Source organism: Antennarius striatus, chromosome 1, assembly GCF_040054535.1.
Source record: "Antennarius striatus isolate MH-2024 chromosome 1, ASM4005453v1, whole genome shotgun sequence".
NCBI classification, from domain to species: domain Eukaryota; kingdom Metazoa; phylum Chordata; class Actinopteri; order Lophiiformes; family Antennariidae; genus Antennarius; species Antennarius striatus.
Genome location: NC_090776.1, coordinates 30,977,602 through 30,992,349, shown reverse-complemented (window position 1 = coordinate 30,992,349; position 14,748 = coordinate 30,977,602). Strand labels below are relative to the sequence as shown.

Sequence of the window (14,748 nt, the reverse complement as noted above, 5' to 3'; positions counted from 1 at the left end):
GTGTGTGTGTGTGTGTGTGTGTGTGTGTGTGTGTGTGTGTGTGTATGTTTGTGTGAGTGTGAGTGTGTGTGTGTGTGTGTGTGTGTGTGTGTGTGTGTGTGTGTGTGTGTGTGTGTGTGTGTGTGTGTGTGTGTGTGTGTGTGTGTGTGTGTGTGTATGTGTGTGTGTGTGTGTGTGTGTGTGTGTGAGGGAGGGGCCCAGGCTCACCTCTCCTGTCTATATTTGTTACTACTCAGCAGCCAATCAGACAGCTGTTGTAAGGACACCTTTTACCACCTGCCAGTCACTAGGCTGACTTTGCCCACCTGTCTTAACCTTAACAGGCTTGCTGCTGTGTGATCACATTACAGGTGTTACACACATATACTTACGTTATTTGTCCTCCTCCTCCGCCGTACCTTAGGTTCCCCAAAGCATCATCAGCAGGCAGCCACAGGCTTTGGCAAAGTGGCTGTTGATCAGCCCCTGAATCCACATCTGTTCTCTCACCACAGCACCAGGTGGAGTCGAGGCAAAGGGTCGCAGAACCTTCAAACAAATGTTTGAATCAAAGTCGTTGCAGCTCAACACTGGGGTGCTTGTCACCTGGATGTGGTCTAGTCGTCTCAAATTCAACAGTGACACAACTACACCGATTGTAACCACACCTAGCCTGACAAAACATTTTGGGAGTTTGAAGGAACCATAGAAGTGTATATTGTGATGTACGATACAGGTCAGGGTCAAATATCCGGTACACTCAGGAACCAAATAAGATAGAAAGACGAGGGAGAAGGCCAGTGTGAGTAAGACCATAGATCAAAGTTAGTGCTTTGATCTATGACAGTAGGTTCGAGCACCAGGTTTGATCTTTTGAATTGGGGGTGTCGTGAGATGTGGCAGTCTGTGACTGCATTGGGTCTTGTTTCCGTTGTGTTTTACGTGACTGTTTGTCTTCATAGCTGTAGTTTATGTCTAATGATGCAGGAGGTCCTCCAGAAGTTGATTGCTTAATGATCGCAGTCAGTCTGGTGTATGATAATTAATTATACCGATCTTTTATCACACTTGATTTACACAGAAAATATAGAACTCATTCCATCGTATTTTCCCAGTTTGTCCTCAGAATTAAAATAATACAAATACAAAAACCTCTCCTCCTCACATAGCTGCGCAAAAATTACAATCCTTTGCTTTGAAGACAAGATGGCATTAGAACAATGTGTTTTTAATCAATTATTGTTAGTTTTACAAGTTTGGTAATCTGAAAATCAAAGCTGTTGTCTAGACATTTAATTACAAAATGAAACAGCTAAATTATGTCTTCCTTTTTAAAAATTATAAGCAGCTGTATTTATACTCATTTATCAGCCATCCTTCTCTCTTTGATACAGGAAAATATTTCATGACGTATGTTAAGTGGGAGAGAGCTGAGGAAACTCATGTAAGAAAATACTTTTTAAAAATAAAGACATTTATCAAAATCTATAGAGACCTGAAGTGAGAGGATACACACAGGGCTTATTCTTATGCAGAAAACAAACATGACCCATTCTGACCTATTATCTGATGTCACCAACAAGATCCTTTCATGACCGCCACGGTTTTGCCAGATTATTTTCCATTACTAAATTGCTAATTCCTTGTATATGAAAATGGCTTCGTATGGAAGTGTGTTCTACCACTTTATATGAGTATGTGCAAAGCCAGGGGTTCAGCGCACACACCTCGTATACATGTATACTGAGTGTATTCAGGCAGCAGAGCTGCTCCAACAACTGATTGGTCCTGACATTACGGTGCCTCCTCAGATGCCTGTGGAGAAATGACCCTACATGGATCCTGCAATTAGATGCCCCTGAAGCGGAACTGCCTGCTGTGTGTGCATGTGTGTGAAGCCTCTCGTAACACAATTAGTGCTTCCTCTGGTCCTCCAGTTGCTAGATCCTGAACTGCAGTGGACTTAACTCGTGGAATGTGACAGCAACTATTTCAAACAAACTTTGTGTGATGTTTGTGGACAAAAATGTTTACAGATTGTCAGGACTTAACTTTTATTTGGACACAAAATGCTTATCCTTAAAATGTAAACCATTACATTTTACAGGTTTAAAGTTGAGGATGGTCACAGTAGAGCCATTTTTACATGTTTGCACAACACTTTTGTGTTCTATTTCCATCCATGCAACATCCAACTTTTCTTTAATTCACAATGTTATCACTCTAAATTCGACCTTAATGTGTATGCAACAACTTAAACAGTAGATCTGCAAGATTGATGAACATGGCGTAGCAACAAGCTTCAGCCCCAAGAAGTAAAAACAGACTCCCTGATGGTCCTAAAATAGTTCCAGATTGTGCAAACCAGACTTTGAGCATCAGTCTCACCTATTCCACTGAACTGAGAAGGGATACTGATGTTGAGGAACACCCATGAAATAAATATCAGTGTTTGGAGGACAGAACCACATCAGCAGCAGTGACTGTTGTCATGTTCTGGAAACCATTTACTGGGGTCCACGGATAAAAATAGCTCATGTAGTTTTTACTGTTGGGGCCACAGAAGAGTGGCAGCTAATCCTTGTTACATAACTGAATGGAGGGATGGCTTTGGGGTTGGTGTGTGTGGGTGGGGGTGCGCCATACCATTGGACATACTTGTGTGAGCCTGACTGTGAATGCACTTGGGCTATGCCAAAGACAAACAGACCCATTTAGTTGCATGACATGGCTCTGAGCAGCGGGGGGAACAATTACAAAATACAGTACATTTGGGTGCTAAAGGGTGACGCTGAATTTTAGTGCATTTATTTGATTGTGAGCGAATTAAATATTTGTAGTGAAGCAGCAAAGAAGGTATCAACATTAAGTCAAGTCAACTTTATAAAGTGCTGAATCAACCATGAGGCGCCACCAAACACAACAGAGCCAGAAAGAAGAGGAAACCAACTGAACCCCAGAGAACAAGCATGAAGCGACGGCGGCCAGGGAAAATTCCCCATTGGGAACAAACCCGGGGCAGATCCTGACTCTCTGGTGGGCGGCCCCCCGCCTTCACCGGTCGGGATGAAAAAGGAAATACAAAATTGAAGAGGTAGAGAGATGGAGTCAGAGTGGCAGACAGGTCAAGGAGAGGCAGCGGGAGAACATCCAACACATACACCAACTCTGCTGTACAAATATATACATGTAAATAGATACGTGTTAGTTTATAAAATGGATTTATGAATTATGTTTGTACACACAGGTATTTATTCTTGATGGCTACTGATGTTCCTGTGGTCTAAGTTACAAAGAGTCTATGTTTAGATGAGTCGTCCTGCTTGTCTGTTCTGAGTCCATCAGGCATGGAAGGATTCGATTTACGGCAGTAAAGATAAAAAAAGATGTGGAGAATGCTATCTTCTTTATTTCGTTCTTTATTGTCATCATTTATGATTCTGTACTTTTAAATAAGAAATATTTCATGTATTCCAATGAGTGATTGACAAGTTTGGACCTACATATAGAATAGAATATAACGGTGTTAATAACCATAATCAACCTCTCTTTCTATTGACTGTTGCTCAGACTGACAGAATAACAATAAATATTAATAACAAAGTTAAAAAAGAAAGTATTTTATGAAATGACTGAGGTTGGAGTTACCTCTAACATCTACAAATTGTCATCTGGTATATGGTAGCTACATACTGGGACTAAGTCTGTTGACTCTACCAGTGCACGGTATTATGTGAGGGAAGAGCGGTCCTCCTCTTTCACAAAATAAGGCAAGATAAAGTGGTAAATTCTAAGGCATGCCAGTTTTTCAATGATGAATTGGACCCCAAACAGAGGTTAAGGGTTAGGGTTTATGCCAAAAACACTTATCAGTTTAATCTCACGTTATCAATTACATCGTATTCTCCATTCCCGTAAATGAGCGGCAGCAGGATGTCTGTGTACTGACCAGCTGTGAAATAATGAACTACCACTGTGCTAAGCTGCTCAATAGTCACACGGAGTGTGTACTTGTATCAAATGACTGTGACTACAGATATTATGTTGTTCTATTGGCATGACAGTGCATTCCCACCCAGATCCTGAGGTCTCATTGTGTCCTGCTCTGCCACTTATCTCATAAAACTTTAGAATTGTGTGTTCATTTACATATTTGGAAGAGTTTTTCTTCGTATCTGATTTGCCCCTTTCCATCTTTCCAGTTATTTTGACAGTTTTAGACAGTTTAAATGTGGGTGCAGTTCCATAGGTACAGGCTCAATCATCCAAGAAATACGGGAAAAAAATGTTATTCAACCATTAAATACAAATAAAATGGTAATAAAATATACGAAACAATCAGGATGACATACAATAAAGTCACAACTAAAAAGCTTTAAATTTGCATTAGTTAACCTTTGCTCTGTTTTTGTGTTTGGAGGGAAAAGAGAGGTAAGGTCAGAGGTCAAAGTTAGTTATATAAGATAACTGTGCAGTTAACAGGGATTTTGAACTTGTGTTTTAACACAAGACAAGGAGAATATTTTACTTACCATTGTAAAATGTTTGAAAAGTTGTTTCTTTGAATTGTATATAGCTCCGAATCATAAAATATGGACACAGACAATTAAACTATTCATAAATTAAATGGCATGAGAGCTCCTCAGTCTGCCCGCCCCCTAGTGGCCATATACAGTAACATCACATTAAATTCACAGAAAGAAAAAAGAAAGTCTAAAAACCTCTCTGGAATTGAAAAAATTCTGAAGAAAACAATGAAATTTATGATGCCTTGTTAAGAGTGTTACTCCCTCAAGCCACCTATAAAAATTTCAGTGAGTGGGTTCCACAACCTCGGTGTCCAAAAATCCAAAGCTCTATCCAGTTTTGTTTGCAACCTGGAGTTTGCAAGAGTTGAATGACAACTGCCTGAGGATCACAAACTAAAAAGGGTTCATATGAAAGGAAATGAAGAAATGAAATGAAGTACACTTTAACAATCCTTCTTGGGGAAATTATTATGTTCATTGTACATATACAGTATACAGTATGTGTGCGTATATTGAATTGAAAAGTCAGAGACATACTCAGGATCCAGGTTGTGGAGAACTTTAAATTCATTTAATAATGGCAATTCTAAAAGAAAACAATATAAATTACAATACATCACCGCTTTGAAGCAGGATGTAATTCTATTCAAATGGATTTAATAGGGTTATACTTATTTTTCAGAGTGATGTTTTAGGAATTAACTGGATGCAGCTTACTGTGGTTAGAAATACAATATATTCGAAATAACTGTACAGTTTATTTCTATATTCTAGGAAATTTACAAAACAACGTTGGTCCCACTTTTGCAAGTGCCACTTGAATTTACAATATATCTTGTGTTTAATGACAATTAAAGAAAGTTACTTTAATGCCCTACCACTTCTAGAGTGTAGTCTGAATACTCAATACTGAATACTCAAAATCCAAATACAAGGTAGGGTTTAGCCATTTCGACATGAGGGTAGGCACAAGGCGTCATCAGGAGTGGTGCATTCTGATGGAGACTGGAAGGGATTGAACCAGCAACCTTCATATATGTTTACCTGTTAATAATACTAAACCACTAAGAAGAAGAATAGTACAGAACTGCTAACAACACAGATAATAAAATAACTGCCAACACACTTTGACCAGAGCCTCGGTATAATTCTTAACAGTTTACTCAGTGGAGGAGGCTGCATTTTCACGGACTTTGTTATCTTTTTGCTCCCTCTCTTTTAGGGTTTGTAGTGCAATCTGGCAAATAATGACAGTCTCCCAAATTGCTGTAATCACGCATGATTTCACCAGATGTTACTGGACTGGAAGAGGTGGACAAATCCCGGTTGGGTTGATCTCACTAGCTTTGGAGTTGCCCCATCTTCCTTAAAGGGGCCCTATTCTGAAAGTCACACTTTTCCAGGTCTCTACATATACATAGTGGTCCTCCCTAACCCGACCAACTCCTAGAACCTGGTAAACAAACACTTCCTGCATCAATAGATATTTGGACTTTTAGGAAGTCATGGCTCTGAACGACTGGATTCCACCATAAAGCGCTAGAATAGGTATTCTTGACCTCAGACTTTGCACTCTGCTATTGGACAGAGTATTGGACGATACTGATTGGTGGACATGCTCAGGGGCGTGGACGATATGGACTGGTTGACACGCCCAAGGGCGTGGCATCCCCAAGTCAGACGTGAGGCAGCAGTCTGTTGGAATGGCGTCCGTCAGAGGGAGACATGATAGTTGTTCAGGTGTTGATTGTACAAATCAACACCAGCGTTTATTTTAATCCCATCAATGAAGAACAGAACAGACCGTGGTTACATTTCATGTTTAATGTCTCTGTGCAGCTACATCTCCTGCTCGTTAGTTTGTGTGTGAACCACTTCACTCCAGCCTGTGTTAGCAACGAGGGTCAGTCCAGACGGGGCTTTGTCTGAGACTGGTCCTCATTCAGGATCACTCCCCACCATAGGGACAAGGACCTGCACCCTGGACCAAGGACCTGCACCCTGGACCAAGGACCTGCACCCTGGACCAAGGACCAAGGACCTGCACCCTGGACCAAGGACCTGTACCCTGGACCAAGGACCAAGGACCTGCACCCTGGTTAAGGTTAGTCTCACCACATTTATCTTTAGCAGTTTCTGTTAGCATGAGTGATCAGTGCTATGTGGCTAATTAGGTGGTGCTGCTTTGTTCCTTGTGTGGCTACAACGTGTGTGTGCTAAACCTACAGTACCTACTGTAGGTACAACCTGTGTGTGTGTGTGCTAAACCTACAGTACCTACTGTAGGTACAACGTGTGTGTGCTAAACCTACAGTACCTACTGTAGGTACAACGTGTGTGTGTGTGTGTGTGCTAAACCTACAGTACCTACTGTAGGTACAACCTGTGTGTGTGTGTGCTAAACCTACAGTACCTACTGTAGGTACAACGTGTGTGTGCTAAACCTACAGTACCTACTGTAGGTACAACGTGTGTGTGCTAAACCTACAGTACCTACTGTAGGTACATCTCACCAGAGTTGGGCTCACGTTTGATCTTTTTTGTTTTTGTCGGTTAGCATGAATGAAGTCATGCTATGCTAGGCTATGTAGGGAGGTCTGCTTTGTTTCGCGTTTGTGTTGTGTGTGTGTGTGTGTGTGTGTGTGTGTGTGTGTGTGTGTGTGTGTGTGTGTGTGTGTGTGTGTGTGTGTGTGTGTGTGTGCGTGCACTCCCACACGTGTGTGCGTGCTGGACCTACAGTATAAAACTAAAACACAGTAAGTTGGTCTCATATTTTCTTTCCTATTACCTGTCAGCATAAATAAAGTCAGCTAATGCTAGGCTAAGTAGGGAGTTGTGCTTTGTTTCGTATTGTGTGTGTGCGAACGCATTAGAGTCGATTGTTTGCTGGTCGTCATAGCAACAACGCTCATAGGTCTGTCCTCCTTATCCAAAAGATAGATACTTTATTAATCCCGGAGGAAATTGTATACAAATCAGAACATTGGTGTCCTGACATTAGTGTCCCTCTTCCTTGTGCATCCTTTCAGCCCACAGCTTGAAGGGACGTGGGGGGCCAAACTGACCCAGTGGACACTCATCCTGTTGGTACACAGCTGTCCTGCAGGACTCTTCATTCCCACTATTGAAGTAAAGGTATGTACAAGTCATATTCCATACAATGTTTTAATAAAATTAGTTAAATACACTAATTTTCTGAATGCACATGTGTTGATAGTAGTTCAGTAAAAAATAATAGTGTTGTGTATTAGAATTTTCCAGCAAGACAGTAAGTGAAGACTTTAGTATCAAATTTTTTGAGACAGATTCATGTATGTCATGTATTGTTTTGGCTCCTTATGTCGTTACGTTTGGTGTACCCCTCTACAAGATCCACTTTCCAAAGGCTTTTGAAGGGACAATGCAGAGTCAAACCTCACAAGACAGAGCCAACATTCTGTTAGTGTTGTAATATTTTAATATTTCAAACAAACATGTTGTAAAATTCTGTTGGTAATTGTTCACAACAAAACACAGTGAAAAGTAACCATACAAATAAATAAATTAGTAGCAAGTACCAGGATGTATTTTGAACACAATTTTTCTAAACAGAGAAATGAATCAAACAATATCAATAACAGTAAAGATCTATCTTTGTGTTTTATTGAACAGGTTTTGTAGCTGACATGTTGGACCTCATATGTGACAAAGTCTTGGTGGACCCCGTGCCATACACAAATGAGATGTTGGCCATTCCTGTCCCCGAGAATCTGTCTGCCCAGTGTGAGCGTCCTGACAAGGAGGAGGTCATTGCCAGCTACATGACCAGGTTCAACCAAGACTCGGTCTAAATCCAGCGTTGTGGCCTTCGTCTTCAGGAAACTCCTGGCGTATGTGAAGGACCACACAGGCTGGGATGACGACCCGGATTCTGCACCCTAAGTAGCCCCAGCACCAGCCAACAAAGGGGCGATAGGCCAGATGTCTGCACCATCTGCAGAAAAAGGACACAAAACTATTTATTTCACAATGTTTTCAATCCCGAGTATTACAACTGTTGTTGATTTCCTGATAGGATGGCTCTGTGTTCTCATTGTTGCTGTTGGATGAATTCAGTCAGTTACCACCGCTATATCCGCCGCAGCGGGTCACAGGTAGCTGGAGCCTATCCCAGTGGCATAGGGCGTGAGGCGGGGGACACTCCGGGCACAACAGCGGTGCACCGCGGAGCCACACACAAAGACATACAACCACTCACACACACACTCATTCCTACGGGCAATTTGGCACCGGCCAATCAACCTGAAGCACATGCTTTTGGAGGTGGGAGGAAGCCGGAGAACCTGGAGAGAACCCACACAGACACGGGGAGAGCATGCAAACTCCGCACAGAGCGGGACTCGAACCCAGGTCCGCCGTGTTGTGAGGCCACAGCGCTACCCACTGCACTGTATGTATTGTTTAATGTAAATAAATGCTTGTATATGTCAACAGAAATGGATTGTGAATACCAAAAAATGTTCAACATGTCTATTAATAAGATAAAAATCAAGGTGTCGCAAATACAATATATTAAACTTTGTTGTACCTATATTTGTCCTGTGTTACTGCATTAATGAATTGCCTGATGAAGAAAAATAAGACTAGTTTTTATTCTGAAATTTTTCAAAGAATGACTTACCGATGTATTGGTCTCAGACTGAAGGGCCACACTCGGCCCTCAGTACGTGACCGGCCCTTTGTAGGGTGTACACGTTTAGGCACACAGGCTGGAACCCAGGATGTTGAGTCATGAACGGAACCTCATCAACCTGCAGACGGCTCCTAACCTACAGTGAGAAACATGGTAAAGGTCATTTGAATTTATAATGGTAAAAGTAGCCAAACAGAGACAGAACTTTGTGGTGTAGCTGTGAGCATGCTACCTGTGGTATCTCCAAACAGCACGTTTACTGCTGTAGGCATACATTCTTAGTGTCCACAGGAACACCTGTACAACAGGTGAAGACATCTCAGAATAGAGTAGATTAACGCTACATTTCAGCATTAACCTGGTGTGATGGTAGCAGGTGTCAGCTCCGTGTGTCTCGTCACAGAGGACTGCCTCAAACATTTAGCAGCTTAGTAACGGGTTAAATCAATGTGATGGAAAAATAAAGTCACTTAGCCGTGAGCAGGAGCTAGCATTAGCCACATGGTAATAACTATCAGAACCACCATCAGACTTTACTGTCACTTATAGAAGTACAGGAACATTTTAGCGTTTAACTTCCGTATATATAAACATACTAAATACATAATAAGACATGTGACATTATTACTGTGTGATGAGAGTTGGGAGTAGAAGCTAAAGTAGCTACCGGACGATGCTAACGTCCTGTGATGACGTAGGTTACACAACAAAACAACAGAACCAACTAAGTACCGTTCACACGGACGAACCATTCAGAAACGTCCTGCTGCAGCCGCACCGTCGGTGTTTCTGTAGGAGCTTCTGGGTCCGACTCAGGGTCATAAATGTACGCCGACACGACGGGTCCTCCAAACGCCATAATGCTAACAAACGTACCGCCGGTCAGTGTCCCGTTAGCCTAACGCTCTACCTCAGAGGGGCGTGGCCCAGGTGAAGGAGGCGTGGACCAGCGGAGCTCATTAACATACTGCAGCCAGAGGCCTGAAACGAAGCGTTTGTGAGTAGCTCAGATGAGGGATTTTGAAAAGCTGATATTTAGGACCACAGATCACTTTAGGTCAAAATATTTGGCATACAGCCTAGTTGGACATCTGGCAGCCATTAAAGATCCCATATTCTGTATTTTTAACTTAATGTCATTCAGCTGACAGATGTCCAACTAGGCTGTATGCCAAATATTCTGACCTAAAGTGATCTGTGGTCCTAAATATCAGCTTTTCAAAATCGCTCATCTCAGCTACTCACAAAACGCTTCGTTTCAGGCCTCCGGCTGCAGTATGTTAATGAGCTCCGCTGGTCCACGCCTCCTTCACCTGGGCCACGCCCCTCTGACGTAGAGCGTTAGGCTAACGGGACACTGACCGGCGTTACGTTTGTTAGCATTATGGCGTTTGGAGGACCCGTCGTGTCACCGTACATCTATGACCCTGAGTCGGACCCAGAAGCTCCTACAGAAACACCGACGGTGCGGCTGCAGCAGGACGTTTCTGATTGGTTAGTCCGTGTGAACGGTACTTAGTTGGTTCTGTTGTTTTGTTGTGTAACCTACGTCATCACAGGACGTTAGCATCGTCCGGTAGCTACTTTAGCTTCTACTCCCGCCTCTCATCACAGTAATAATGTCACATGTCTTATTATGTATTTAGTATGTTTATATATACGGAAGTTAAACGCTAAAATGTTCCTGTACTTCTATAAGTGACAGTAAAGTCTGATGGTGGTTCTGATAGTTATTACCATGTGGCTAATGCTAGCTCCTGCTCACGGCTAAGTGACTTTATTTTTCCATCACATTGATTTAACCCGTTACTAAGCTGCTAAATGTTTGAGGCAGTCCTCTGTGACGAGACACACGGAGCTGACACCTGCTACCATCACACCAGGTTAATGCTGAAATGTAGCGTTAATCTACTCTATTCTGAGATGTCTTCACCTGTTGTACAGGTGTTCCTGTGGACACTAAGAATGTATGCCTACAGCAGTAAACGTGCTGTTTGGAGATACCACAGGTAGCATGCTCACAGCTACACCACAAAGTTCTGTCTCTGTTTGGCTACTTTTACCATTATAAATTTAAATGACCTTTACCATGTTTCTCACTGTAGGTTAGGAGCCGTCTGCAGGTTGATGAGGTTCCGTTCATGACTCAACATCCTGGGTTCCAGCCTGTGTGCCTAAACGTGTACACCCTACAAAGGGCCGGTCACGTACTGAGGGCCGAGTGTGGCCCTTCAGTCTGAGACCAATACATCGGTAAGTCGTTCTTTGAAAAATTTCAGAATAAAAACTAGTTATGTCTTATTTTGCTTCATTAGGCATTCCTTCATTAATGCAGTAACATGACATATACAGTATAGGTACAACAAAATCTAATATATTGTATTTGCGACACCTTGATTTTTATCTTATTAATAGACATGTTGAACATTTTTTGGTATTCACAATCCATTTCTGTTGACATATACACACATTTATTTACATAAAACAATACATCCAATAATAATAATGAGAACACAGAGCCATCCTGTCAGGAAATCAACAACAGTTGTAATACTCAGGATTGAAAATATTGTGAAATAAATAATTTTGTGTCCTTTTTCTGTAGATGGTGCAGACATCTGGCCTATCGCCCCTTTGTTGGCTGGTGCTGGGGCTACTTAGGACGCAGAATCCGGGTCGTCATCCCAGCCTGTGTGGTCCTTCACATACGCCAGGAGTTTCCTGAAGACAAAGGCCACAACGCTGGATTTAGACCGAGTCTTGGTTGAACCTGGTCATGTAGCTGGCAATGACCTCCTCCTTGTCCGGACGCTCACACTGGGCAGACAGATTCTTGGGGACGGGAATGGCCAACATCTAATTTGTGTATGGCACGGGGTCCACCAAGACTTTGTCACATATGAGGTCCAACATGTCAGCTACAAAACCTGTTCAATAAAACACAAAGATTGATCTTTACTGTTATTGATATTGTTTGATTCATTTCTCTGTTTAGAAAAATTGTGTTCAAAATACATCCTGGTACTTGCTACTAATTTATTTATTTGTATGGTTACTCTTCACTGTGTTTTGTTGTGAACAATTACCAACAGAATTTTACAACATGTTTGTTTGAAATATTAAAATATTGCAACACTAACAGAATGTTGGCTCTGTCTTGTGAGGTTTGACTCTGCATTGTCCCTTCAAAAGCCTTTGGAAAGTGGATCTTGTAGAGGGGTACACCAAACGTAACGACATAAGGAGCCAAAACAATACATGACATACATGAATCTGTCTCAGAAATTTTTTATACTAAAGTCTTCACTTACTGTCTTGCTGGAAAATTCTAATACACAACACTATTATTTTTTACTGAACTACTATCAACACATGTGCATTCACTAACACCTATAGACAACTATATTTGGAAAATTAGTGTATTTAACCAATTTTATTAAAACATTGTATAAAATATGACTTGTACATACCTTTACTTCAATAGTGGGAATGAAGAGTCCTGCAGGACAGCTGTGTACCAACAGTATGGGTGTCCACTGGGTCAGTTTGGCCCCCCACGTCCCTTCAAGCTGTGGGCTGAAAGGATGCACAAGGAAGAGGGACACTAATGTCAGGACACCAATGTTCTGATTCTGGGTAAGGAGGACAGACCTATGAGCGTTGTTGCTATGACGACCAGCAAACAATCGACTCTAATACGTTCGCACACACACACACAATACGAAACAAAGCACAACTCCCTACTTAGCCTAGCATTAGCTGACTGTATTTATGCTGACAGGTAATAGGAAAGAAAATATGAGACCAACTTACTGTGTTTTAGTTTTATACTGTAGGTCCAGCACGCACACACGTGTGGGAGTGCACACACACACACACACACACACACACACACACACACACACACACACACACACACACACACACACACAAACGTGAAACAAAGCAGACCTCCCTACATAGCCTAGCATAGCATGACTTCATTCATGCTAACCGACAAAAACAAAAAAGATCAAACGTGAGCCCAACTCTGGTGAGATGTACCTACAGTAGGTACTGTAGGTTTAGCACACACACGTTGTACCTACAGTAGGTACTGTAGGTTTAGCACACACACGTTGTACCTACAGTAGGTACTGTAGGTTTAGCACACACAGGTTGTACCTACAGTAGGTACTGTAGGTTTAGCACACACAAGTTGTACCTACAGTAGGTACTGTAGGTTTATCACACACACGTTGTACCTACAGTAGGTACTGTAGGTTTAGCACACACGTTGTACCTACAGTAGGTACTGTAGGTTTAGCACACACACGTTGTACCTACAGTAGGTACTGTAGGTTTAGCACACACACACACAGGTTGTACCTACAGTAGGTACTGTAGGTTTAGCACACACACGTTAAACCTACAGTAGGTACTGTAGGTTTAGCACACACACGTTAAACCTACAGTAGGTACTGTAGGTTTAGCACACACACGTTGTACCTACAGTAGGTACTGTAGGTTTAGCACACACACACACACGTTGTACCTACAGTAGGTACTGTAGGTTTAGCACACACACGTTAAACCTACAGTAGGTACTGTAGGTTTAGCACACACAGGTTGTACCTACAGTAGGTACTGTAGGTTTAGCACACACACGTTGTACCTACAGTAGGTACTGTAGGTTTAGCACACACAGGTTGTACCTACAGTAGGTACTGTAGGTTTAGCACACACACGTTGTACCTACAGTAGGTACTGTAGGTTTAGCACACACACGTTGTACCTACAGTAGGTACTGTAGGTTTAGCACACACACGTTAAACCTACAGTAGGTACTGTAGGTTTAGCACACACAGGTTGTACCTACAGTAGGTACTGTAGGTTTAGCACACACACGTTGTACCTACAGTAGGTACTGTAGGTTTAGCACACACGTTGTACCTACAGTAGGTACTGTAGGTTTAGCACACACACGTTGTAGCCACACACCAAACAAAGCAGCACCACCTAATTAGCCAAATAGCACTGATCACCCATGCTAACAGACAACTGCTAAAGATAAATGTGGTGAGACTAACCTTGACCAGGGTGCAGGTCCTTGGTCCTTGGTCCAGGGTGCAGGTCCTTGGTCCTTGGTCCAGGGTGCAGGTCCTTGGTCCCTATGGTGGGGAGTGATCCTGAATGAGGACCAGTCTCAGACAAAGCCCCGTCTGGACTGACCCTCGTTGCTAAAACCGGCTGGAGTGAAGTGGTTCACACACAAACTAACGAGCAGGAGATGTAGCTGCACAGAGACATTAAACATGAAATGTAACCACGGTCTGTTCTGTTCTTCATTGATGGGATTAAAAATAAACGCTGGTGTTGATTTGTAGAATCAACACCTGAACAACTATCATGTCTCCCTGTGACGGACGCCATTCCAACAGACTGCTGCCTCACGTCCGACTTGGGGATGGCCACGCCCTTGGGCGTGTCAACCAGTCCGTATCGTCCACGCCCCTGAGCATGTCCACCAATCAGTATCGTCCAATACTCTGTCCAATAGCAGAGTGCAAAGTCTGAGGTCAAGAATAC

The 14,748-nt window shown here is 42.4% G+C and overlaps 3 long non-coding RNA genes across 3 annotated transcripts; 2 read left to right on the top strand and 1 right to left on the bottom strand.

Annotated features, from left to right (window-relative positions):
* The first annotated feature begins 6,312 nt into the window (after positions 1-6,312).
* LOC137598550 (uncharacterized) lies at positions 6,313-7,972 on the top strand. Its single transcript, XR_011036698.1, has 3 exons — positions 6,313-6,612; positions 7,538-7,643; positions 7,879-7,972. It is a non-coding gene; the product is annotated as an uncharacterized lncRNA (long non-coding RNA).
* Positions 7,966-10,232, bottom strand: LOC137598541 (uncharacterized). The gene is made up of 4 exons (XR_011036696.1): positions 9,930-10,232; positions 9,413-9,477; positions 9,169-9,316; positions 7,966-8,481 (listed from the first exon to the last, which is right to left on the bottom strand). It is a non-coding gene; the product is annotated as an uncharacterized lncRNA (long non-coding RNA).
* A 208-nt stretch (positions 10,233-10,440) lies between these two features.
* On the top strand, positions 10,441-11,918 carry LOC137600013 (uncharacterized). The gene is made up of 4 exons (XR_011036901.1): positions 10,441-10,674; positions 11,125-11,189; positions 11,286-11,433; positions 11,786-11,918. It is a non-coding gene; the product is annotated as an uncharacterized lncRNA (long non-coding RNA).
* The last annotated feature ends 2,830 nt before the right edge of the window (positions 11,919-14,748 follow it).